The sequence below is a fragment of the Suncus etruscus genome, chromosome 4, assembly GCF_024139225.1.
Source record: "Suncus etruscus isolate mSunEtr1 chromosome 4, mSunEtr1.pri.cur, whole genome shotgun sequence".
Lineage (NCBI taxonomy): Eukaryota > Metazoa > Chordata > Mammalia > Eulipotyphla > Soricidae > Suncus > Suncus etruscus.
In genome coordinates, this window is record NC_064851.1 from 125,108,955 (window position 1) to 125,134,270 (window position 25,316).

General features: G+C 39.6%; 1 pseudogene; it reads right to left on the minus strand.

Annotated features, from left to right (window-relative positions):
* Nucleotides 1–1,487: 1,487 nt before the first annotated feature.
* On the minus strand, nt 1,488–24,475 carry LOC126007215 (nucleophosmin-like; annotated as a pseudogene).
* Nucleotides 24,476–25,316: the final 841 nt, after the last annotated feature.

Below are 25,316 nucleotides of genomic sequence, written 5' to 3' on the forward strand. Positions count from 1 at the left end.
GCTATGCTTACCACTATACCACCAACACAGATATTTTTGTTTGTTTTTTTTTGTTTTTCTGGGGTCACACCTAGTGACGCTCAGGGGTTACTCCTGGCTATGTGCCCAGAAATCACTCCTGGCTTGGGGGACCACATGGGATACTGGGGGACCAAACCACAGTTTGTACTAGGCTAGCATGGGCAAGGCCTTACTACTTGTGCCACTGCTCTGGCCCCTTCTTCACTATTTGTAAAGTCACTGTTTTCCAAATGCAATCAGTCATGAAGCACTCCCCATGGCATATCTCCATCTGTAATTATATCAACTTTAGATTTGGATTCTTAAATTATCAGTGTGGTCATTTAACTCTTTTTATTTGTGGAAACCAATATAAATGCAAACTTTTCCTCTAAAGCTTGGAGTGACTCATCAGAATGTTTTGGCCTGAGCTCCAGCCTTACTCTACTTACTGGTCTCTAAGAGCTAGAGGGATTTTTATTTGTTTTAGTGTCAGTTCCATGAGAGGCTTTATCAATGTTTTTTGACAAGATCTCTCCAGCCTTCCCTCCAGATGTACATCTAATATCAATTGCCCACTAAAATTAGTAGGAACATGCATTTTCACATTGCATTTTTTTTTCAGCTTGAAGGGCTATGGCCACCCTACAATTTTATGTGCTATTTTTTCCCCTGATAGTATGAACTCACTTTAGTCTCTGCATCACCTTTAATTAAAGAATTTAATTTCCCCCATAGGCATAATGCTATATTGTATTACTTAATAGTCTTCAATATCTATACATGCCTTCAGAAACTGCCTCCTCAAAGTAGGTTTATTGCCTTGTTGTGGATCTGTAACAGAAACTATGATATCTCTAAAAGGTGCATGGTTACAGAGACAGGCCAACAACTGTCAGAAGTGAGCATGTCTTCAGAGAAGATTAGGATTGGGGATAGGAGATGAGGAACAAAGATGTGCTCAAACATGCAAAGAGAAATGTGACTTGAGTCTCCTGCATCCAAGATGCCTGAGTGATGCTGGTGACATAGGATGAGTGTAAGGAACAAACTGGAAGGAAAGTAACAGGCTGCTTGAGCCCAGACTTTCCTCAGATTCATCAAGCTTTGCACCACTGAGGGCAAAGCCACAAGTCTGCAGGAGCTCTGAGTTCCTTTTCAGAGGGCACTTCATCTGACTAACAGTTGTTGGGAGAGTAAATGTAGTCACTGATGTGAGAAAATTATTTGAAAATTCTAAATCACTGACCCAGCACAATATTCTCTTCTCATTAGAAAATAATTTTTTAATGCTAGAAAGCTGTTTGGGTTTTCATATGAATTCTACCAGGCTATGGACATGCAGCTTAAAATAACACTTTGTAAACAAGAAACAGGAAGAGTCCTGGTCAGGTCCTCCTTCTGAGACTGCATCCACCCAGAAGGGTGAACCCTTCTGACCCCTTTTTCTCACCAAAGCTGAAAAGGAGTAAATTAATTAATTTAGCCTATTTGAGAATTCGGCCAAATTGAGTATCTGAGGCCGGTTGCTTCTTAATGAGAGTGGTGACATAGAGCTGGTAGCTGGAGTTTTGATTGGCCATATAGCAGGGATTCACTTACCTTCCTCTGTACTTTATTGTTTCCTTATATGTGAGATGGGAGGCTTTATCATCCTGGAAGGACTCATACCCTCTTTAAGGATGCTTCTGTTCTTGAAGATAGGGATAGGGTGGTGGGTGAGTATGTGAGGGTAAGACTAGAAAATTACTGAAGGAGCAAGCAATGTACTCTAGGAAGGGACGGTAAAAGGGGAACAATCAGGGAGAAAGTCCAAATGTTAGAACGCATGCCTTACAGGCACAAGGCCCTGAGTTCCATCCCTAGCATTGCATAGCCCCAACTACTGATGAGTCTACCCTTAGTGGCCCCTAAATTAAAATGTTCCTGTGACAGCACTCCAGGAACATTGGGTTCAGTATCAAAACCAAGAAGCCCACAACACTGCTGGGTCAAGAATCACTGGCAGATGGAGTTACAGCACAGAAGTGCAGGGGCTTGTCTTGCATATGGCCAACCCTGTTCAATCAGCACCACATATGATTTCTAAAGCACCACTAAGAGTCACCACTGAGCATAGAGCCAAACAGAAGCCCTGAGCATAGCTGGGTGTAGCTGCAAAAAAAAAAAAAAAAAAAGGTGGAAGTGGCCTCAGGCTCTCCAGACATTGCTGGCTATGGATAGCCCCATTAAACAATATGAAGGAGATAAATGACAAGCACATCTAATCTAGAGCTGATTGAGACTACTCTCCATCCCACAGACATGGGGACAGGGCCATCTCTGCCTTTAGGGAGTTTGTTCTAACTGCAAAATCGAGCAGTAAGCAGATCTTCCTATGAGGGGCAGGTGTGGACATGGCAGAATGCTGAGACGATAGAAAACACGGGGAACAAACACCCTCCACATTTCTCGTATCTGTGTCTTGTGCCTTCCTGAATGTTTTTTTCACTCTTTTTCCTGAACATGTTCAGCAATCAAAAGTACTTGGAGCTATTTGATCTTCCATTTTGAGGAATATTATGATGACCATTAAATGTGCCTGTTAATCGCACCCTGCTAGTTCAGAGATGGGATCTGCACGACCCTCTACGGACTCAATGGAGCACCTAAAGGCTCTTCCTTCTCCCATTTCACTTTAGGAGAGTGGCTATTGCTACCCAAGTATCTGTTGACCTCACTTCCAGGACACTGTCCTTGTCTTTCTTTACCCTGTCTCCTGCTGGGCTTTGGTGGCACCTTTCCCTGGGTATTCAAATTTTGTTAGACATTTCCCCCTCCATTCTACAGTAGATCCAAGGATACAGACTCAATGCTGACAGAGAGACAAATGATCAACCACCTGCTTAGATTTTATCAGGAGCATTTGGTCTGAAAGCTAATGAGCATCTCAGGTGGTAATTATAGGATTTTTCAAACCATTTACAAGTTTCCTGAGCTTGCTGTTTGCTATAAAAATACAAGGTTGCTTGCTTTATTTCTAAAATGCCCTCTTTAAACCTTCAAGAGTTGGCTATTTAGAATCTTGTTTCAACGTCCAGGCCTCCATCCAAATCCTTTGTTGCTTTTACCCATCCCTTTTGTTTGTTTTTTTTGTTTGTTTTTGTTTGTTTGTTTGTTTTTGGCCACATCTGGCAGCACTCAGGGGTTACTCCCGTCTCTATGCTCAGAAATGGCTTCTGGCAGGCTCAGGGGACCATATGTGATGCTGAGATTCGAACTACCATCCTTCTGCATACAAGGCAAACACCTTACCTCCATGTCATCTCTCCATCCCCTACCCATCCCTTTTTAATGGACTGGGATCCTGCTTTTCCCATTTGCCCGTCTTTATTTCCTTGTTCATGTCCCTGACCTTCTCCAGTTGGCAGTGCAGGACTAGGAAATAGAGCACTCTCAGGTGGAAGCAGGTGTCATCTGGCTAATCTTCCAGGACCTACCTGGATGCAACAGCTGCATTCAGCTCATTCTGGCCACACGACCCCATGTTACTGTACAAGCAAAATGAACATCTCTCAACTGCGCTTTTTTTCTCCATTCACTGATGACAGACACCCTCCCAGGTTCTCAGAAAAGGAACTCAGCCAGACAACAGCAGTTTCTAGTCCCCAAGCTACTGTTTTCTCAAGGGCAAGTATCACAAGTTAAAATCATTTCAATCCAAATAAGTAAATTCACATCCCCTTATATGCAGTGCACGGACTCTGACAGACGGACACCACAGCTTCGGTGGAGACAATCCAGTGGCTGCATCCTGGAGCGCAGCAAGCAGCTTTCCATCACTGCCAGGTCCTCTGATTACAGCCCTGAAGCACAGCTGCAGAGCGCAATTTCCTTCCAGACAGCAGGGGCCTCTGTCTCCATGAAATGAACTGGATTGATTTTATCAAAACAACTTCAGCAACAATATGAGACATTCCATTTCTTTGGTTCCAATGCAAGACTTTCCCATACAAAATTTTGACTATAATGTAACCTAGCTGTACCCCCCTTTTCTCTTTCAACACAGACTCATGTGTGTGGGTCCTGATCTTTGGACATACACATGTCTATTTCATTCATGTGTGACTCTTCCACTATACAGAGCTCTCCCCATCTCTGTATTTATGTTCCTATTCATAAATGAATTTCTCTTGCCTTTTCTCATTTACTGTCTCACTCATTCTCTGTCTCTCTCCCTTTATTTATCTACCTATCTATCCCGACCTTCCATAATTCTCTACTCCATCTCCTCTCTTTCATTTCCCCCTACTCCCTACATATTGATTTCTCTTTATCTCTATGTTCCTCAGTTTCTGCTACTTTTCCTCATGCTTAAAATCAAAAAGTGGGCTGGAGAGATAGCACCGTGGCAGGCTGTTTGCCTTGCATGCAGCTGATCCAGGACAGATGGTGGTCTGAGACTCGACATCCCATATGGTCCCCCGTGCCTGCCAGGAGTGATTTCTGAGCACAGAGCCAGGCATAATGGCTGAGCACAGCCGGATGTGGTCCAACACCCATCCCTAAAAAAAACCAAGCAAGATAATTCCACTTGACAAAATTAACTTGAATTTGAGATGATGACATCATCTCTCTTCTCACTACATTACAGAAATTTGCTTGACCTCCAATAACATTCAGATCATTCCTTGGGGCTCTGATGGCAATAGCAACTGCCCGAGAAAGCCCTTTTGTAGATCTTCTCCTCCTGCCCCTGCAATGAATGACTTTGTTCTTGGAAGGGCATTCACTCTGGTTTGCATTTGCTTGAAAGGTTGTTTTGGTTGGTTGGTTGACTGGTTTTTTTGGTTTTTGGTTTTTTTTTTTTTGAGGAGGGTACTTTTCCATGCAGTGCTCAAGAGACCTATAGGTCCCTCCTGCCAATTTTTGGTTAACTAGTAAGCAATTCAATGCTCATAATAATATTTATTATGACCCTCAAACCTTGCCTTATCCGGGATTACCTAAACTATTTTGCAGTGCTCAGGGCCCTCCATGGATGAACCCAGTGATATTCAGGAACCCATCTGAGGTTCCAGGGATCAAAGTAGGTTTACCTGTATACAGGGCAAGTGCCTTAACCCCTGTGCCATTTCTCTGGTCCCATGAAAAGTTGTTTTAATATATACTTAAAAGGACATGTAGCATAAGAACAAGAGTAGAATGTTGGGCTACTGACCCCACCCTAATCAATAATTGTACTCCACCCTAGGGTGTAATTTGGTGATAGTTTATTGGATTATTATATAGTATATTATAGTATATAGTATATATTATAGAATATACTATATTATAGTATTACAGAATATAGTATATTATATAGTATATTGGATTATCCCTTACTTGGTATTCTTACCCCACCCTAGGGTGGGACCTGGTTCTTGTCAATAAAAGAAGGGGTTTGAGGAAGGCAGGGGCTCATTCTTCAGTCTTCTTCCACTGAGGTGCACTCCATTCTAGGAGAAGAAAGTTTGGGGGTTTGAATTCCTTGCTTGAGCACTGGATTTCCTGAACCCATTCTTGTACCTCTTCAATGTGTCCCCTAAATGGGACAGGGGGATGGGAATTCCATTTCCTGAGTAGGAGCTCGGTGGAATCAAATCTCAACCAATCTCCTAGAGAATGTGACTTTACATAGAATATAGCTATAAAAACCAAACTGCACCAAGCTTTCCTTTTCTCAGTTCATTAAAACTTGTGATGCCCTAAATTCCTCTAGGCAGACCATTCACAGCTACACTGGGACTGATTTTTATTATCACAATGCTGAGTCCTGCAAATACTTTCCAAAATATCAAAGAGCATATAATTAGAGTCTTAGGAGGCATTTTTGATATTTTATTGTATGTTGATTTTTAGAAAACCATTTTGTGTGGAAAATGTAAATATTAAATTCTAATTAATCTGAATATTTTATTGACCTAAACCTTCTTTTCTACTTTTGTCACATGGTAGAGAAGCCCCAAGGAAATAACTGTACAAATTCCTTGTGAACCATATTGCGAGATAATGCAGACAGAAGTCTAAATGTCTCTGCATATCATATTGGAAGATAATACAGAATGTGTGTAAATGTCTCTAAGTATCATATTGGAATCTGATCCAGCAGTGTGGGTAAATGTCAGCAGACCTTCAATAACATTCAGATCATTCCTTGGGGCTCTGATAGCAATAGCCATCAGAGAAGCCGGTTTGTAGATCTTCCCCTTCTGCCCCTGCAATGAATGTCTTTGTTCTGGGAAGGGCACTCACTCTGGTTTGCATTTGCTGCTTGGCCTTTCAACCATCATGCCTTCAGGTCTCTGCTTCTTGGCTGTATGTTTGCCATTTTCATTTCCCTGAGTGTGGGTGATGCCTCTGTCCTGTATACATTTGAACTGAAAAGGTTCCAGTGATCATGAATTATAGAAGCATAAATCTGAATGCAACCGCCACATTGTCTACTCCAATATCTCATTTGACTAATGAATGGGGTGACTGCTTTGTCTGAGAAGTTTCAATTTATGCCCCTTGGTCTGATATCATTATTCAATAATTCCCTCTTCTACTTTCCAATGTCCTTTCACATGGACAATAAATTTTGAGGTCTCCCTGCTAATGAGAAGTGACTTCATAAGAGTCTAGTACCCATACCCAGAGAGACAGAGGTGTTTTTTTTTTTTTAACAATTATGATGCTCTCGTATGCCTTTCATTCAAATACCTCTAGATTAATCCTTAATCAAAATCACAGAGTCTTTGCCAATACAATACCTTGGCTTATAAATTCTCAAGTCAAAGTCTGTAATTTGTCTCAATCATGTCTCCAAGACTATCTTAATGGACATTTTTATTTTGGAATCACTACTTAAAGAAAAGTATTTTAGAGAGCTTACTACAATTCCCAACCCCTAAAATGCATCAGTTCAGTACAAAAATTTAGTCAATCAGTAGTTGTACCTCAACAATTCCTTCCTGGCCATTACATTTTTATTTTTTCCATTAACAGAAAGATTATTTGGTTTTATTTTGATGCCTAAGTAGAAAAACTATTTTTTCTTTTTTTTCTTTTTATTGTGGCCAAAGTGAATTACAAATCTTACACAGTGATATTTAAGGTACACAGTGACAATAAATGAGGGCTCTTCTACCACCAGTGTTGTCCTCCCTTCAACCCTGTTCCCAAGCATATATCCCTTATATCCCTCCTTTATCCCCCAGAATGCTAGTGTAACTAAAAGCATATATGTTATCACTAATGTAAACCTTTTTTTTTTGCAGTTCCAGATATTTTTACTAGTGGTTTCTTAAAAATTTAGAGTCAAAGGAGCACTGTAAAAACAATGTTAGTGTGGCAATTATCATTTGCATGGGCCCACTAAAGTATGGGGGTCATGGAAAGGAAAAACTTTGGCCTCAGTACAAGAAGACCCTACCCCTGAAGTTTCCTGACATAAGACCATTTCTAGGCTCCAGGCAAACTAGTTTGTCCAATCCCGGTCATTGTCTGTAGTGCCCATATTTTTCACAGTCTCTGTTGTTGGTCTCATGTTTCTGTGTTGAAGGTCCTGGAATCTGTATATCTTACATTGAAGTAATGATGGTGTGGAGCTGCGTCTAATTTCAACTCACAATTAAAGGGCAATGCAGAAAGCCCTGTCCAGTACACAGGTCGTTGTTGTTGTTGTTTAAATCTTCTCAGTGTTAAGGGAAGACTCTTTTGAGTAAATCGATGTCAGAGCAGCAGTAGGGTCTTCCCTGGTAGAGGATTGCTTCCAGGTGATGTCATAGACAACTTTGAATGTTTCATAGATGGCTTCCCTGGTTCAGGGGTGAAGGGAAAATGCCCAAACCTCTGAGGCCTGTGCCAGGTCATCATGTCAATGTTCAAGATTTGTGTGTTCCTATCTCTATTAGATAAGAACTTATTTGTATGTATAGTATTTTCCATTTTAATGACCCATGCAAACAAGGAATAATGCTACCTGGCGTTATCAGTGCATAAGGGGGCCACAAGAACAAGTCCAACAATCCCCGTGACCTGGTTCAAACATAAGCACTAAACTGAGGGACTCATTCACCAAAATTTCTTATTGAACAGTTCACAAAGAGAAAAAAAGATAAAAAGTGGGGAAAATAAACAATCTAACTTAAGACAGTGGACACAATTGTCACCGTTTAAGAAAATTTGTGTGTTCCCATCTCTATAAGAACATGTTTGTATATAATTTCACATTTTAATGTATCTATGCAAAGGAAGAACAGTATCACATGGAGAGATTGGTGCCTATGGGGATGCTAGAACAAGTCCAACAATCCAATTGACTTGGTTCTTATATAAACATTAAATGGAGGGACACTTCTACAAACTTCCTTATTTAACAAATAACAAAAGGAAGGAAGGAAAGATAGAGAGGGACTCTTTCACCAAAATATCTTATTGAACAGTTCACAAAGAGGAGAAAAAATAAAAAGTGGGGAAAATAAACAATCTAACTTAAGACAATGGACTCAATTGTCACCGTTTATGGGAAACAATCAGAAACCTAGTATGGTAGCAACCACAGTTACACAATGAAAGAAGGAAGAGGCCAAGAGGCCACTGAGAGTAAATAAGTAGGTAAAGAGTACTGGCCTCTTCCCAGCCTGAGAGTCCATCCCCTCATTTTTATTTTGAAAATATATGGTACCCCCACTTGAACTGGTCTCTTCCCAACCTGAGAGTCCATCCACCCATTTTTATTTAAAATACATATGGTACGTGCCCCTGCGCGGTTTTTGAAATGGAGACCAATGAGAAAAAAAAAATACCAGTGAATGTCACGACAAAATATCCCAACATACACCAGTGCTGCATCGGCCTGCCATCCACCGCATGTGTCCCCCCTCCTTAGTGTTGGGAGAGAAACGGTGATACATTTTTATTTTTCTCTTGTTTTTGTGGTGCGAGGATACAGACCAGTACCTCATAATTTCAGAGCATTTTCTCTATCTCTGAGCTTCATTTAGTAGGCCCATTTTGGGTTTTGTTGTGCAATGTAATTAGCAAAAAGGATACCAAGGAGCAACTATTTATTTTATTTTGGATGTTTTTGTTTTTCATTTTAGCTTTGGGTGAGGCACACCCAACTATGCTTAGTGTTTACTCTTGGCTCTGTGCTGGTGCTTGGGAGAACATATGTGGTGCCAGAGATCAAACAGGAATTACTACATGGAAGGCAAGCACCGTATACCCTGTACTATATCTCTAGCACTCTTCAGAATTGAGTCTTTTTGTTTTGTTTTGTTTTTGTTTTGTTTTGTTTGTTTTTTGGGGCCACACCCGTTTGACGCTCAGGGTTACTCCTGGCTATATGCTCAGAAATCGCTCCTGGCTTGGGGGAACCATATGGGACGCCTGGAGATCAAACTGTGGTCTGCTAGCACTTGCAAGGCAGACACCTTACCTCTAGCACCACCTTCCTGGCCCCAGAATTGAGTCTTTCTTGCTCTTACCTTTCTGTGTTCCTGAAAGCAGATGTCCAAACGTGGGATCTGATGGATGCTTTTTTGTGCCCTAACAAATGCATCCCAAGCTTGAGCCTATATCAGACCAAAAAACTATGTTTGCTTCCACCAATGTAAAACTGGAGACAGAGTCAAAGTCAAGAATGCTGTTTCCATTTATCTAGAAAAAAAATACAAAAAAAAAAAAATAAAATAAAAAACCAGCACAAGTGACTTCACGCCAGGAAGGAGAACGTGAAACACAGGTGGAAATCAAAGTGAAGGAAGTGCAGTGATTAATCAGCGCTGGAAAGCCATTTGCTTTCCTTGGCTGCAAACTGCCTTCCAGCAGGACTAACTACAGATGCTTGAGCTTGAGTTAGATGCTGAAGGAGGGACTGTGTTCTCCGGGCTCTGTGAAGGTGTAAAGATTCATCTGCTGCTCAACTGGAGATGGGGAAGAAAATGCTTTTGGGGAATAAAACTGGTAGTTCCAACCATCAACATACACATATCTGGGGTTTTTAACATTGACTTTCTTTTATTTTGAGTTTTATAATTTTTTGAGTTTATATTTTTAGACCACACCCAATAGTAAATAGGGTTTACTCCTGCCTCTGTGCTTAGGGATCACTCTTGGTCAGGGTCTGGTGACCATATGTAGTGCTGTGGACCAAACCCAAGTTGACAGCTTGCAAGGCAAGCACCCTATCTACAGTGCTATTCTCTGGAGTGCTATTCTCTTGAGTTTGGGTTTTATGGTTTTGTTCCACAAATTGGGAGCCTGATGGGGTGCTGTGAACTAAATTGTCCTTCCTCCATTCCTATGTAGAAATCCTAGTTCCAAAGATGCTGGTATTTGGAAAAGAGTCTATCAGAGTTAAGCAAGGTAAAATGAGATAGTTTGGACTGGCCTTTGATTGGGTTATGTCCTTATAGGATATGGGCACCTTCATTTGGAATCCCCAATCTTCAGAACTGTGAGAAATAAATTTCTGCTATTTAAGCCATCTAGTCTAATGATCTTCAATCACTGATCCACTAGTCCATAGATAGAGAAAGGTTGGAAACTAGTAGTCTATTTCTTAGTTATAACTGCTGTCAATGGTCTAGTAAATTGACCAGGTGCTGGTCTAATGAGTAAAAAACTTGAACATGGTTCTATTGTATAGTATTTTTTTATAGCCAGGGTAGACTAATTATGGAGATTGATTAAAATTAGAAGTTGGTTTATTGAAAAAGATGCAGGTGGGTAAGTTTATGATGTAAGATGAATAAGGCACTGTGAAAGAATTAGCAAACTTTGAAGATTGCTGCCCCCTTTTTCCATAAGAAAAAGAAGAATTGGGACTACAGAAAGTAAATGGGTTAAGGTATTTGCCTTGCATGCTGCTAACCCAGCTCAATGCTCCATACATATGGTTTATCCCCTGGCCCAGCATCCTAGAACATGACAGGGTGTGGTTCCAGAAGCCCCCAAGCATAGGGTTATCCCAGTACCAGGATCTCAGGGTCTGAGCAACACAATCTTGCACTGACACCTGGCCTCTTGGTCACATATTTTCAGGAGAGCTCCTGGTCCTCATAAGCATCACTTGGGAGGACTACCCCTCTGTCTGACCCAGTAAAAAGAAGAAGGGACTTTTTAAGGTGTCTGGACAAGATAACATGGGATTGGTAACATCAAACATCGTTCAGAGCAGGGGAAACTGGGTGCTGCAAGCAGATGACTGCTTGTTTGCATCTGGAACTGTATGATCACAGCTCTGCACAGACCCTGAGCCCTGCTCCCAAATGTAGTCATCAGGGCAATCAGTGTAGAGGATGGATTCTTTTCTGGAGAACCTGAGAAGCCCTAGATATATGACAGATTAATTATGAAAGTAAAGAACATAGTAATGGACAAATTGCATTTTCTCACATACCCTGCAGAAGATACTCCAATTTGACCAGTTTCACCAAAAGCATCAAGTTCAGAGTCATTTATGATTCTTCAGTATTTAATATGAGTGACAGCTAAGAGTTGGGGAGAGTGTAGAATAAAGATATTTTAAATGCAACTCAAAGGCTTTGTCTCCCACATACAATTTTTCAAACTCCTACAGTCTAGGGCCTGGAAAGTGAAGAAGGAACCCCACAAAGAGAATGTTGTTAAGTTCAAACAAACAAAGCTACAATATGATATAGAGATAATTTTGTCAAGCCTAAAAAGCCTAGAAAGCCTAGAAAATAAACTTTCGCAGAAGAAACAAAAATGATGGAGGAGAAGATGAAGCAATAGCACTGCAGATAGGGTCTTTGCCTTGCATGTGGCCAACCTGGGTTTGACTCCCACCATCCCATAAGGTTCCCTTGAGCCTGCTAGAAATAGTTTCTGAGCGCAGAGCCAGGAGAAATATCTTTGCACCACTGAGTGTGCCCTCCCCCAAAAAAGATGGAGGAGTAGGGAAGGAAAATATTCACAGGTGGAATATATTGATAAATAATCTGATATATTTCAGTGCTTATAAAAATATTATCTAGCTATGTGAAATAGATTTAAAACCTTAGGAGGGAAATGTAGGATTAATACATATATAACTAACCAGATAAAAAAAATTAGGCAATTATAGGGGAAAATAATGAGAAGCCATAGTAAGCACCTATTTTCTAGAAGTATCCAGTAATCCCCCACTTCTGGGTTTTTCTTCTTTGTATAATCCTCTCCCATATTTAATAGGATTTATCAACAAGAGTTATGTGAGAATGATAATATATGAGTTTTAATTTTTGAAGAAGTTGAGAATGGGCCATACCCATAACTTCTCTGGCTCTGTGTTCAGGGGACCATTTGTGGTGCCTGGGATCAAAACTGGCTGACTCCATAAGTCTTGTGAATTGTTCACTGTACTAAAATGGATACTTGTGACTTACTCTGTTAGATCAATTTCTTTGGAGGAAGTCAGTTTCCTGGGTGATGACACAAGCAGCTATAGGTCCAAGAACCTGTCACTGCTGGCAAAAGCTGCCTATCTAGTGAAGCCTCATAGAAGTGGCTCTTCCAGCCAAGTCTTCAGATGCTCACCATCTCCAGTCAATATTTGATGGCTAGTTCCTAAGTTAACATGAGCCACAGCCACTTGCTGAAATGTCAAAGTCCTTATTCCCTGAAACTGTGCAAGATAACTGCACTCTCTTTGCAACTTTTAGGTTCTAGATTTTGGAGTAAATATGGACTATCAAGATTTTAGTAGCTGGAACTGGGATATAGTTATACAAAATTTAAAAGTGTGGGTATGGATCAATGAGCAGAAGGTAGAAGGTGATGAGTGTATCAGGAAAAGCCTAAAGAATCTTAAAATTTTTATTAGAAGAAATTTAATGGTGCGTGAGGTTCCTGGAAAGGGCTTGAAAGAAGGTGAGAAAAATGGTATTGACATGGGAGAAAAATGAGCCTCTTATTGAGGAGTGTTAATAATGCTGTTACCCATGACAATGTAGAAAATAGAAAATGTACCTAATGAAAGAAATAATCTCACTCAAGGGATGCAGGGAAAATGTTGAAGGTGAAGCATTTGAGACCTTCAATAAAATGTAAGAGAGATCAGGATTTTTTTTTATTTTAAGATGATCACCTGAAAATTCTTAGCATCTCCTAATGACAAATGATGGTGAAATTTTGAAATGTTTCTCAAGTAGATATCAAAACAAGGAAACTGTTAGAGCAAAAAGATGAAGCTAATGTTCTTATAAACAGCAAAGATAAACATCAGAAGTGTCTAAGGCAATGTTGACTCTGTACAATAAGGCTTAGTAGCTTATGTAAAACGTTTAGGAGTCTTGTTTCAGGATAAAAAGAAGAGGTGGGCTAGAGATGACATAAAGACAGAAGTGGAGGGCCTGGGACACTTTGGGGGTGATGAAGGTACAGTCACTTTGTTGACCAAAAACATGAAAGTTAACACTATTGTAATCAAGTTACCTAAGTTACAATTTGAAAGTGTGTTGATATGAGGAGGTGAGAAATCACAGGGAGAGAGGTGAGGTTGATAGAAGATGAAGCTGATAGAAGACACATGCAAACAAGCATGCAAATGAGCATGTCCTTAAAGTGACATAATTGGATGAAAGAAAACCTAGTGTATGGCAAACCATGTACTTTATATATAATATCTTGTTTTCATTTCTTATAACGTGTTTTACTTATGTTATTAATCTTAGCATTTGTTCATTAAATAAGCTCTATTTCACACTTCCTTTGTAAGATATCCAAATAAACAGTAGCATTACTGAGTGTTTCTATGTGCCATAATGTTTTAAAAATGAGGGTCTTCCTACATCTTAAATTTACTATTGTATAAAGAGCCTCTTGACACCTGATGTTGATAAAGCAAGATGAGCCACTTTGTTGTAGAGGCTTAAGTAAAACCATGTGGTACAAATAGTAAGCTTGTTTGTGTGATGAAAACCTAGGGGAAATGTGGAATTATATTTAAAAAGTGTTGTCCCTCAGCCATTGCAATAAATGTTCCAGTAGTTAGGAACTGAAATATATTTCTGCGTGTGGCTTTTCTCTACTGTTGAGTCCCAGTAAGATTCACAGGAGACCTATAAAGTTTTTACAAGCTTGTATTGGCAAAATACCTCCAGTGTGACTTGAAAGGAACAGAACAGAATAAATTATAAGCAGAAAGTTTTGAATCCTCACAATTCTTTAAGTAGAAGAAGGATAAAAATTTTACAGTTGCAAAACAGACTATCTTTTATGAAAGAATGATTCCAAAAACAGGAGCAAGAGCACTGAGGGTGTAACTAAGATCAAAAAAGAACTCATCCCAGTCTTTGAATAATAATAAAGGAACTGACAGTTAATGGACTACAAACTTATGTGTGTGGCCTTTCCCATGTTTTTTATATGAGATTGTTTTGTAGTTATAATAATCCTGGCCCATCAATTTTGCTAGATGTTGGGAGTCTGTAGACATTTTGTCTGTAGACAAATTCACAGCTCTTCAGGCCTATTTCTAGGAAATAAAAGTAGAGAAGAAGATAGGAATTTAGGATCCTCCTCTGGTGAATAGTTTAGTAAAGTGATTATTTTGAAGGCCAATGAGCATATAATCACTTAGTAAAGATAAAATTGTATGTAGGGAAAGATTTAATGTACATTATAGAGACTTGGAGAAATAATGAAAGCATGAACTGCAGTGAATATGGACTTTAAAAAAGGAGAATAACACAATCCCTAATGAATACAAATCCTGAGAGAACCCAAATGAATGGGAGAGAAGGCGAAGAGGTCAGAGATAGTGGTTGGAGAGAATTGGTATCTCTTGGGGGAGGGATTGCTATAGTGTTATGAAACTCTAAAATAACAATTTTCTTCTGAAATAGATAATAGCTCAATAAAAATTTAAATAAATAAATAATGTTAGAATCTAACATTTTTGAGAGACTCAGAATAGTTTGGTTCTTGGTAATCTACTCTTCATAAATACAAATTCTAAAATTAAAAAGTCCTCTAAAAAAAGGATTAAGAGGCCAGAGCAGTGGCATGGAGTGGTAAGGCATCTGCTTTGCTGGCACTAGTCTAGAATGGACCGTCACAATTCGGTCCCCCAGAGTCCCATATGGTCCCCCAAGCCAGGAGCGATTTCTGAGTGCATAGCCAGGAGTAACCCCTTAGAGTCACCTGGTGTGGCCCCAAAAAAAGGATTAAAAGAAAAGGGAGGAAGTTCTATCAGGATCTGAGGAGTAACAAGTTTCCAATCTCCTTTCCCCTGAACTACACATAAGGACACATTCCTTGGCCACACCCCCACAATCCCATCTATTGGTACATTTTAATGTTAGTCAACAGCCTATGCCAAAAGACCCCCTTCCAAAGGAGATTCTATGGACACTTGCTGGAAGATACTGGTTTGGGAGAACTTACTTAGTAGTAGAATTTCTTGTTCAGCAAATATGGCAAAAACCCTTCTATTATGAGCTCACCAGCACCGTCATTCAACACTTTAACTCTTTTGCCTTTTTCACAACAGTCATGCTCCATGTGGTATTTCTCTCTTTCTCTCTCTTTTTCTCTCTCTCTCTCTCTCTCAAAGTGGAGAAGCATTGTCAAATGTTTATGTGCTGTGCAACTGCAAGTCCCTCTAGCCCCCTACTCTGACTACTTTCACCACCAAGATGGTTATTTAGTACAGTGCAGTTTTCTAGATTTTTCTTTTTTTTTTTTTTTTTTTGGTTTTTGGGTCACACCTGGCAGCGCCCACTGTTTACTCCTGGCTCTATGCCCAGAAACTGCTCCTGGCATGCTCAGGGACCATATGGGATGCCGGGATTTGAACCATGACCTTCTGCATGCAAGGCAAACACCTTACTTCCATGCTATATCTCCAGCCCCTTTCTAGAATATTTTTAAGTCCATTATTATCCTGGAAAAGACTATTGTTTTTTTTTTTAACATAGAAACCATATCCAGTAGTTCTTGGTGTAAAGGGGTGCTGTCCACTCCTACTAATGCCCTGCTCAATTGTGCTGGGTGTGATGGTACAGTGCTGAGGGTGAGTAAAGAAGTGTTGCTATAGTTTTGTGTATTGGGGTCACCAGGACCACAGCACCTAGTGGTGCAGGCAGGTGGAACAGGGGCAATGCCGTTTCAGGAATCTAACTCAGTACCTTGCATTTGCTAAGTAAAGATTGCTAGGCAATCTTCTTGACCCCAAAATCTTAAGAGTTGGAATTATGAACCAGAGAGATAGTACAGGGAGTAAAGCACCTGCTGATTTCAATTTGATCCCCAGCATCCATAAATAGTCCCCTGAGCACCACCAGGAATGATCCTTAAGCCATTAACCAAAAGTGAGCCTTCAGCACAACTAGGTGTGGCCCCTAAACCAAACATTCAACACAACAGAGTTATATGTAATTTGACAGAATGTGGATGGAACAAGAGGGTATTATAGAGTGACGTCAGTTAGGAGAGAGACTGACACAGAATAACTTTTATATGTGAGATATAAAAAGCATAGTAAGGGATAACAAATGGCCAAAGGTGACAAACTCCAAGAATTGATCTATAGATCTAAATCTATACCTAAGGAGGGGTAGGTAGTAGGATGGGAACAAGGGGACATTTTGGTGGCATGTGACACTCTGTTGGTGAATATTATATATGCCTGAAGCTCCATTATTAATATTATTGTAAGTCACAGTGCCTAAAGAAAAATGGAAGAGAACAGGGTCACTACCCCTGCTTCTGTCTAATGAAGCAAATATGTGAGAGTGAAGAAAACTGACAAATGAGGTATTTGTGATTCTATGACTCTGAATCAATTTTTGTTTCTTTCTCTTGCTTTTCTTTCTTTCTTTTTCTTTCTTTTTTCCTTTTTCTTCCATTCTCCCTTTCTCTTTCTTTCCTTCCTTCTTATCTTCCTTCCCTTCTTTCTTTTTTCTTTTCTCTTCCTTCCTCCCTCCTTTCTTCTTTCCCTCCTTTCCTCCTTCCTTTTCTTTTTCTTCCCTTTTTTCTTCATTCACTCCTTTCCTTCTTCCTTTCCTTCCTTTCTTCCTCTTTTTTCTTTATTTGTTTCTATCTTTCTTTCTTCCATCTTTCTTTCTTTCTTTCTTTTTCTTTTTTTCAGTCTTTCTTTTACTCTTTTGTGCCAGGACAAAACTCAAGTTCTCAAACAATGAAAGCAAATGTTCTACTGCTGAGCCGTATTCTGGCCAATCTAGAACTTCCTTGAATTTCTTTAGAGTTGAGAACCTCCCTCTGTTCCTACAGCTCATATTGCCAATGCTACTTCACAGTAGCTATCTAATGCTGCCCTCCATCAAACTTTCAGGCAAAACTTGGCAGCAGTCCTTAGAGGTTCTTTAACCATTGTATGGCAGAACAAAGACAAGACTTTGCCTAGACAACCACAAATTAGCCTATTTTTATATGGCAACAAGCCTTCTAGCACTTCCTAGATTTGCCTCTGAAATCTTCCTAAAGAGGAAAAAAATGAATCTAGGATCTGAAATAGATGGAATATGGTTTCTAGAGCTGAAATTCATTCCCTGTCCTGCACCTGCTAGTGTTAGTGGTCCACCTTTTTACTGGATGAAATGCCTTGAGGTTTACTGAGGGGAGAGGAAAGGCTTTTATGTGCCACTGAGTACACAGGGCTCCCCTTTCTCCAGTTGTCAGCTCTCTTCTGGGAAAGGTGATAATTTACATATTCCCATCCCATCTGTTTTGCTCTTGTTTCAGAGATTGTCTAGAATATAATTCTCATCCAAAGGGCAGGATGATACCTCATGAGCCTCCAGAATATATCAAGAGGGCCATAGATGAAAGCTTCATAAATTTGGGGCCACTTTATGAGACTAGAGATCAATGAATAGGATAGGGGATGGGGTGCAAGCACAGGAAACCATGTCAGAAAAGGGGCACAGCCAGAAAAAGTAAGATGAGATAAATTGGTCTAGGAGGTTGAGTCCAAACTCATCTGTAGTAATCAATGAGGCACTGAAGAAAATGAACTAAAACTAGAACTTCTCAGAGATTAAAAATTAAAGAAGCTTCAGGTATTATTATATTACATCAGAGAATATTTTCTGTTTTGTAGATTTCCCATTGTTCTACAAAGTGAGATTTAGAAAAATATTAAAAATACAGACCAGGGTCTTAAATTTTAAAAGAGAATTTTTGCTGTTTGAGATTTATACAAAAATATAATGGAGATTTATACAAAAATATGAATGAATTATCACACAATCCAAATCCATGAATGTGTGATACTCATATAGGGGAGATAGCACATTTGACAAATAGGAATATCTACAAATAATCAGGACTGAAGACACTATTGAAGATGGGACTGGAACGATAACACAGCCGGCAGGGCATTTGCCTTTTTGCGGCCAACCTGGGTTCCATCCCTGGTATCCCTCAAGCCTGCCAGGAGTGATTTTTGAGCCAAGAGCCAAGAGCAACCCCTGAGTGCTGCTGGGTGTGGCCCAAAAACAAAATAAAAATACCCAAAACAATATTGAAGACTATTGTAAAATAAAATGCATGCTAACTCTGATCTAATAGGTCTACTGACCTTATAGCTACTCAAATGTTAATTAGACAGCAAAGGGGCAGGGGCAGGAGTGCAGAAATGTGTTGTATTCTGGCATACATGAATGCAGTGTTCCTTTCCATGGAACATCCTAGAGTCTGACTCACATCCTAATTTCAGCACCTACTACTTAGCTAATCTAAGATGTTGGAGCATTTAGTCCCTAAGCTTTGATTTCATTACCTGTAAGTCTAACTTAAAATACTGACTTCGTAGTAGAGTAATTCTGAGAATTCGTTGAGATAATGCACATGAAGGGCTTTCCACTATAAGTGAAACATAGTAAACACTTGTAAATGCAGCTGTTGTAATCCTCTTTTAAACTCCCAATTCCAGGGCTGGTGAGATCATGAGAGTTAAATCTCTTGACTTTAACACAAATGATCATATATGTTTCTCTGAGTATCACCAGTAGTGATCCCTGAACACAAAGCCAAGAATTAACCCTGAACACTGTTAGGTATGGGCCAAACCAACACACACACACACACACACACACACACACACACACACACACACACACACACACACACACACACCCTTCCAATTCTAAAAATGTCTGATCTGCTTTCTTTTAACCTATAACATCTAAGTGAAAAGAGATGTCCATACAAGCCATCATGAACAGGTTATCTTTCTTGGACATCACAGCCAGCATGGATTGAAAAGTATTGTTCACACTTTTCAAACCACACATAAGAGCCATGAGATAAATTTAAAAAAAAATCATATGGGGGCCAGAAAGATAATAATGGGAATAAATTTCTTGACTCTTAATTTGCAAATCAGCTGACCTCAGTTAAGATACTAACACCTAATATGTCCCCTGAGCAGCCCCAGGGGCCACTCCTGAACATATAACTAGGAATAGCCCCTGAGCACCACTGGATATGGCTCAAAATCAGATTACATATCTCCAAAATTCACTTCTATGTTGTTGGTGGATTATTTCCTCTAAGTTTATTAGTTCAAGGATATACATCAAGAAGCAATGAGATTTGTTGTGATTGTTTTTTTCTCATCCCTCCCTGAGAAACCATATATTTGGATTTTATCTCCCCCCCCAGTTAGAAAATTAATTTGACCATAGAGCAAACAAATGCTACAAAATAAGAAATTTTATTTTTTATTAATTTTTATTTTTAATTCTGAGAACAAAAATGCAAAGAAAGAGGACAAGGTAGAATTACAGTGGAAGGGCAATCACCCATAAACAGAATTCTCAGTAGTCCCATTGCTGATATCTTAACTTTGAACTTTCAGCCAAAGAACATTAAGAAAAATAAAACAGAACCCACGTACAATTACTTTGTCCCTCAAGTTCCCAGATTGTAGTACATAATATTTCTTAGCAGCACACAAAGCAATCTAAAGCCATAAAACTTATGTAACTCCTTAAATATTGAAAGCAAAGTACATTTTTACATTTTCATGCACATGCATATTAGTTTAAGTTAATATCAAAAGTTTAAGTGGTTTTTTTTTAAGGTTTAGAGTCAAAGGAGCACAGTAAAAACGATGTTAGAATGGCAATTATTGTTTGCATAGGCCCACCAAAATATGAGGGACATGGAAAGGAAAAGCATTTGCCTAAATACAAGGAGACCCTACCCCTGAAGTTTCCTGGCATAAGACCAACTCTAGGCTCCAGGCAAACTAGTTTACCCAATCCAGGTCATTGTCTGTAGTGCCAATACACTTTTATTTTTCACACAGTATCTGTTGTTGGTATCATGTTTCTGTATTAAAGATCCTGGAATCTGCATATCCTACATTGCAGTCAGGATGGTGCAGAGCATCTTCTCGTTTCACCTCACAATTAAAGGGCAATGCAGAGTACCCTGTCCTGTAAGCAGGTCGTTGGTGTTGTCAAGTCTTCTTAGTATTAAGGGAAGTCTCTTTTGAGCAGGTCCATGTCAGAGTAGTGGAAGGGTCTTCCCTGGTAGAGGATTGCTTCCATGTGTTGTTATAAAAAACCTTGGATGTTTTGCAGATAGCTTCCCTGGTTCAGGGGTGAATGGAAGATGCCCATTCTTCTGAGGCCTGTGCCAGGTCATTATATCAATATTCAGGGTGTAAGGTCCCATTGCACTACAAGTTTTGTGTGTTCCAATCTCTATTAGATAAGAACTTATTTGTATGTATAGTATTTTCCCATTCTAATGTGCCTATGCAAACAAGGAACAATGCCACATGGCGTTATCAGCGCATATGGGGGCCATAAGAAAAAGTCCAACAATCCCCATGACATGGTTCAATCATAAACATTAAACTGAGGTACTCTTCCACCAAAATTCCTTATTGAACAGCTCACAAAGAGAAGATAAGATTAAAAGTGGGTAGAATCTTCACAGTAAAAGATTATTTAGAAAGAGTTATAGCTGTTAAAGAAAATACACATAAAATATTCAAAAGACATATGTATTCATTTTATGTCTTTTGAAATAGTTGGGGGTTGTTAAATCCAATGCATGACTTTGGTCTGTGATTAGGATTGTAGTACTGAAGTTAAAAAGGGTAAATGTGGGGTACTAATGGTTGGGGGTGAGAGAGTTAAGGAGTAATAATGAGCTTTGTAGGGGTGTGCGAAAGGGCAGAATATGTTGGGGCAGGAGGTCGGTCTTGGTGCCTAACAAATTAAAGAACTGAGGGTAAAGAGGGTTAATTGAGGGGAAGATAACAAATCCGGATTGAAAGATGAGGGCGTAGAAGGGGCTCTGATGTGGGGGAGGTGAAATATATCAAAGGGGCTATATACATTGTATAGATGAATTGTTTATGGATTTGGCTTGGCAGTCAAAGAGGACCACTGTATAGGAAGTCACGTCTACATATACACTGATTTTAGAGACCTATTTGAATATTATCCTCCAAATCTAGGGGATTCTATTTTTTTTCCCTAGAAACAGTAGAGAATTGAGAATATTTTGGGGTGTTGTTAAAAAGTATTCATGCGCCCATGCGCTTTTGAAAATGAATACTAGTAAGAAAAAAAACTCCTGAATGGGGTCCAGTATGCATAGGGGAGGGATTTCTCTCCCCCACCCTCCCCCCAGGGCCCGATTTACCAGGCATGGCCATGAAGACCAGTCTGGAATGGGGGGATCTCAGTCCCCTGGACTAAGTTTTCAGCCCAGGGGGCCTCTGGCTAGCTGTCCTGCCCAGAGCTCCCAACATACCAGTAGAAGATACCCAGAAGTCCTGGCATGTTGAGTCTTCTGAGCCCAGCCCGTGCCTCTGTAGTTTATGTATGCAGAGGGGAGGGATTTCTCTCCCCCACACTCCCCCCAGGACCCGATTTACCAGGCGTGGCCATGAGATTTGTTGTAATTTTTTTTCTCATTCCTCCCTGAGAAACCATATATTTGGATTTTATCTCCCTCCCCCCCCCCTGCTAGAAAATTAATTTGACCATAGAGCAAACAAATGCTAGAAAAAAAGAAATTTTATTTTAAAATGTATTTATTTCTTTCTATTCCCTTGCCCTTCCATCTACTCTTTGTATTCATCATTGTTGCTGCAATGACTGGATTAGCACATGCAACTAAGAAAGGTTTTCTTGTATTATACAGCTATTGACTTGAAAAGTGTATCTGGGTAATGTTTTGTAACTCATAGCATAACTTCACAGAACTAAGAGCTGTAAAAAATGTTTATAAATAAAGCAAATAGGAAGGATGCATCAACAAGAAAAAATTGTTTTGTTTTTGGGCCATATACCACTTTACTCAGTGTTTACTCCTTGCTCTGCATTCAGATATCCCTCCTTGTGTTGCTCAGGGAACCATATGTGGTGTTAGACATCAAACCTGGTTTGAACTTTCAGGACTGGTGATTAAATTTCTGTACTATCTTTTTGGCCCATGAGAAATAATTTTTAATAGGACTTTATCTTAAAAAATAGATCTAGGGGCCAGAAAGATTGCATGGAGGTAAGGCATTTGCCTTGCATGTAGAAGGACAGTGGTTCAAATCCCAGCATCCCATATGGTACCCCGAGCCTGCCAGGAGCAATTTTTGAGCGTAGAGCCAGTAGTAACCCCTGAGCGCTGCCGGGTGTGACCCAAAATCCAAAAAAAAAAAAAATAGATCTTATACCACTAAATCTTAAATCCATTTTCAGTGGATTTAGGTAAAACTATTTTTCTTTAGCGTACTTCACTCAAAGTACAGATCAATCTTTTTTGTTTTCAAGATTAACTTTTGGGAACTCCCATTCTTTTGTCCCACATCATCATATTCCCCTATAAGATAGGAATTGGTCCTGTTTCACATCAGTTTATCTCTAACTCTAGGTGGGTAACCTGCAGAGCCAGAACCTGCCATTCAGGGGCCGGCATTTGCCTTGCATGAGGTCAACTCAGAGGGACTTGGTTCAATTCCCAGCATCCCATTTGGTCCCCCAGCCTGCCAGAGCCGATTTCTGAGTGCAGAAACAGACATAACCCCTAAGCACTGCTGGGTGTGGCCCAACAACCAACCAACCAGCCAATCAATCAATAAATAAAGTTGTTTTAACTTTATTAAAATGCTGAGTTTAATTCACATGTGTATTTTTGACTCCCCAAATGTCTATCTGTCTGACCACCTCTACTACTATTTCCTATCATAACATTTCATACATACTTAAAAGCAAGTAAAAGAATGGAGCTCAATCTTTAAAAACTAAACAGTCATTTTGGACAACACATTCTTGGCAATGAAACCTGGACATTTATCAAACATGTCAGGGGAAAGTTCTCACTCTACATTATATAAAAGACAGCCAGATATTATGATATAAGGAAAAAAATTTTAACAAACTGTTTAAACTTTTCTTAAAGAGCTTCCTCCACTGCCAGAGATCTTAAATAGCTCCTGGTCGGTCATACGGAAGCAGTTTTTCATGTAATTGATAAATTTGGCTTTCAGTTTGGGAAGAAAACCACCGTTTTCTATACTTGCTTACATTTTTGCCTTGATGTCTTCTACTGAACTGGGTCCTTTAGGAGTTTTAGGAGTTTTTTCCTATTTTTTGAAGGATTCTTGACCTTTTAATCTTGGTGTTGACAGTTTTGAGTTTTTTCCATTCTGGTTTGATTTTTGTGAAAATTTTTACCTAGAGTATCTCTTATAGATTTCTTTACTGGAGCTTTTGCTTCAGCTTGTCATCAAAATCTTTATCATCATCGTCATCATCATCATCATTGTCTTCATCATCTTCATCTTCATCAGCAGTAAGTTTTACTTTTTTCAGTGAAACTTTACTGCCACTTCCAGGGGCAGACCGCTTTCCAGATATGCTTTAGGGTTTCACATCCTCCTCCTCTTTGTCTTCTGACTCTGCATCTTCCTCTACAGCCACCAAACACTGCCCACTGATGCACAGGCCCAGAACCACACTTCAACTGCAGAACCAAAGGGATGTGATCTCAAAGCCCCCAAGTGAAACTGTTGGCTGTACAGACATTTTCTTTTCTTCTCTTTTCTTTTTTTTTTTTTTTTTTTTTTTTTTGTGTCACACCCGGCAGCACTCAGGGGTTACTCCTGGCTCTACGCTCAGAAATTGCTCATGACAGGCTCGGGGGACCATATGGAATGCCGGGATTTGAACCACTGTCCTTTTGCATGTACGGCAAACACTTTTCCTCCATGCTATCTCTCCGGCCCCCTGTACAGACATTTTCAAAGTTGCCAGTGTTACTTTAATTGAACTACCTTCATAATTCATAGCTTCTGCTTCAATAATGTACACTTCATCCTTTGCACCAGCCCCTAAACTAACCATTTTCAAAGACAAGTGGTGCTCATTTTCATCATTATCCACTTTAAAGTGATAATCTTTGTCTGCTTTAGTTCATAACAAAAAAGATAGTTCTGGGGTCTCAAGGGGCTCGTGCCCATGTCCATCAAATCTTTCATGGGGTGGTAGCAGGCACTTAGGTGGGCGAGTGCAGACAGAGACAGGCAGCAGTTACAGAAAAGAAGCACTGCGGACGACAGAATCATATCAAGCAAATAAATAAAGTTTTAAAAAAATGAACCTGCCTTTCCCTCCCCTGAAACCCTAAGCAGCCACATGCCTGCAAGCCTGGGAATGATAGAACATCCATGCAAAAACATCACTATATTTATCTCTTATGTTGGGGGCAGGGAGATAGTGTCACTCCTATTTCTCAGAAAATATACAACCTTAAATATAAGTTAAGTCAATGAAGTAATTAGTTGGCAATTCCCTGGACATATTCAAATAACACTGCATGGTAAGGAAAAATCACCTGAACAGCAGATCTCATTAGTAGCTTAATGGTATAAACAACAGTGCAGATCAATTCTCCAGTAACTGGGGATAAAAACCTTCACCATTAACACTCACAAAATTCAAAGAACAATGAGGAAACTAAAGAACTCATCTGCAGTCACAGATAGAGATAGAAACTCCAACAAATTGCCAAATCCATCAAAACACTTGAGTCTGGTTAACGAGGACCTAAAATCAACACTCACTGAAATGGCAACAGAAATTAAGCAAGCACTTGCGAGAGAAATTAAGCAATCACTAGATGAGAAATTCAAATAACTTCAAGAAGAATTTTTTCAGAGGATGAGATTCCATACAAATGTAATTGAAGGAGTAAATAATACACTAGCAAGCCATAAGATCAGAATCTCAATGGAGTATGAATCGTATAGATGAACCTGAGGACAAAATACAAGCTAGAATTGATAAATCTAAAAAGAAAAGAGAAACAGGGCTGGAATG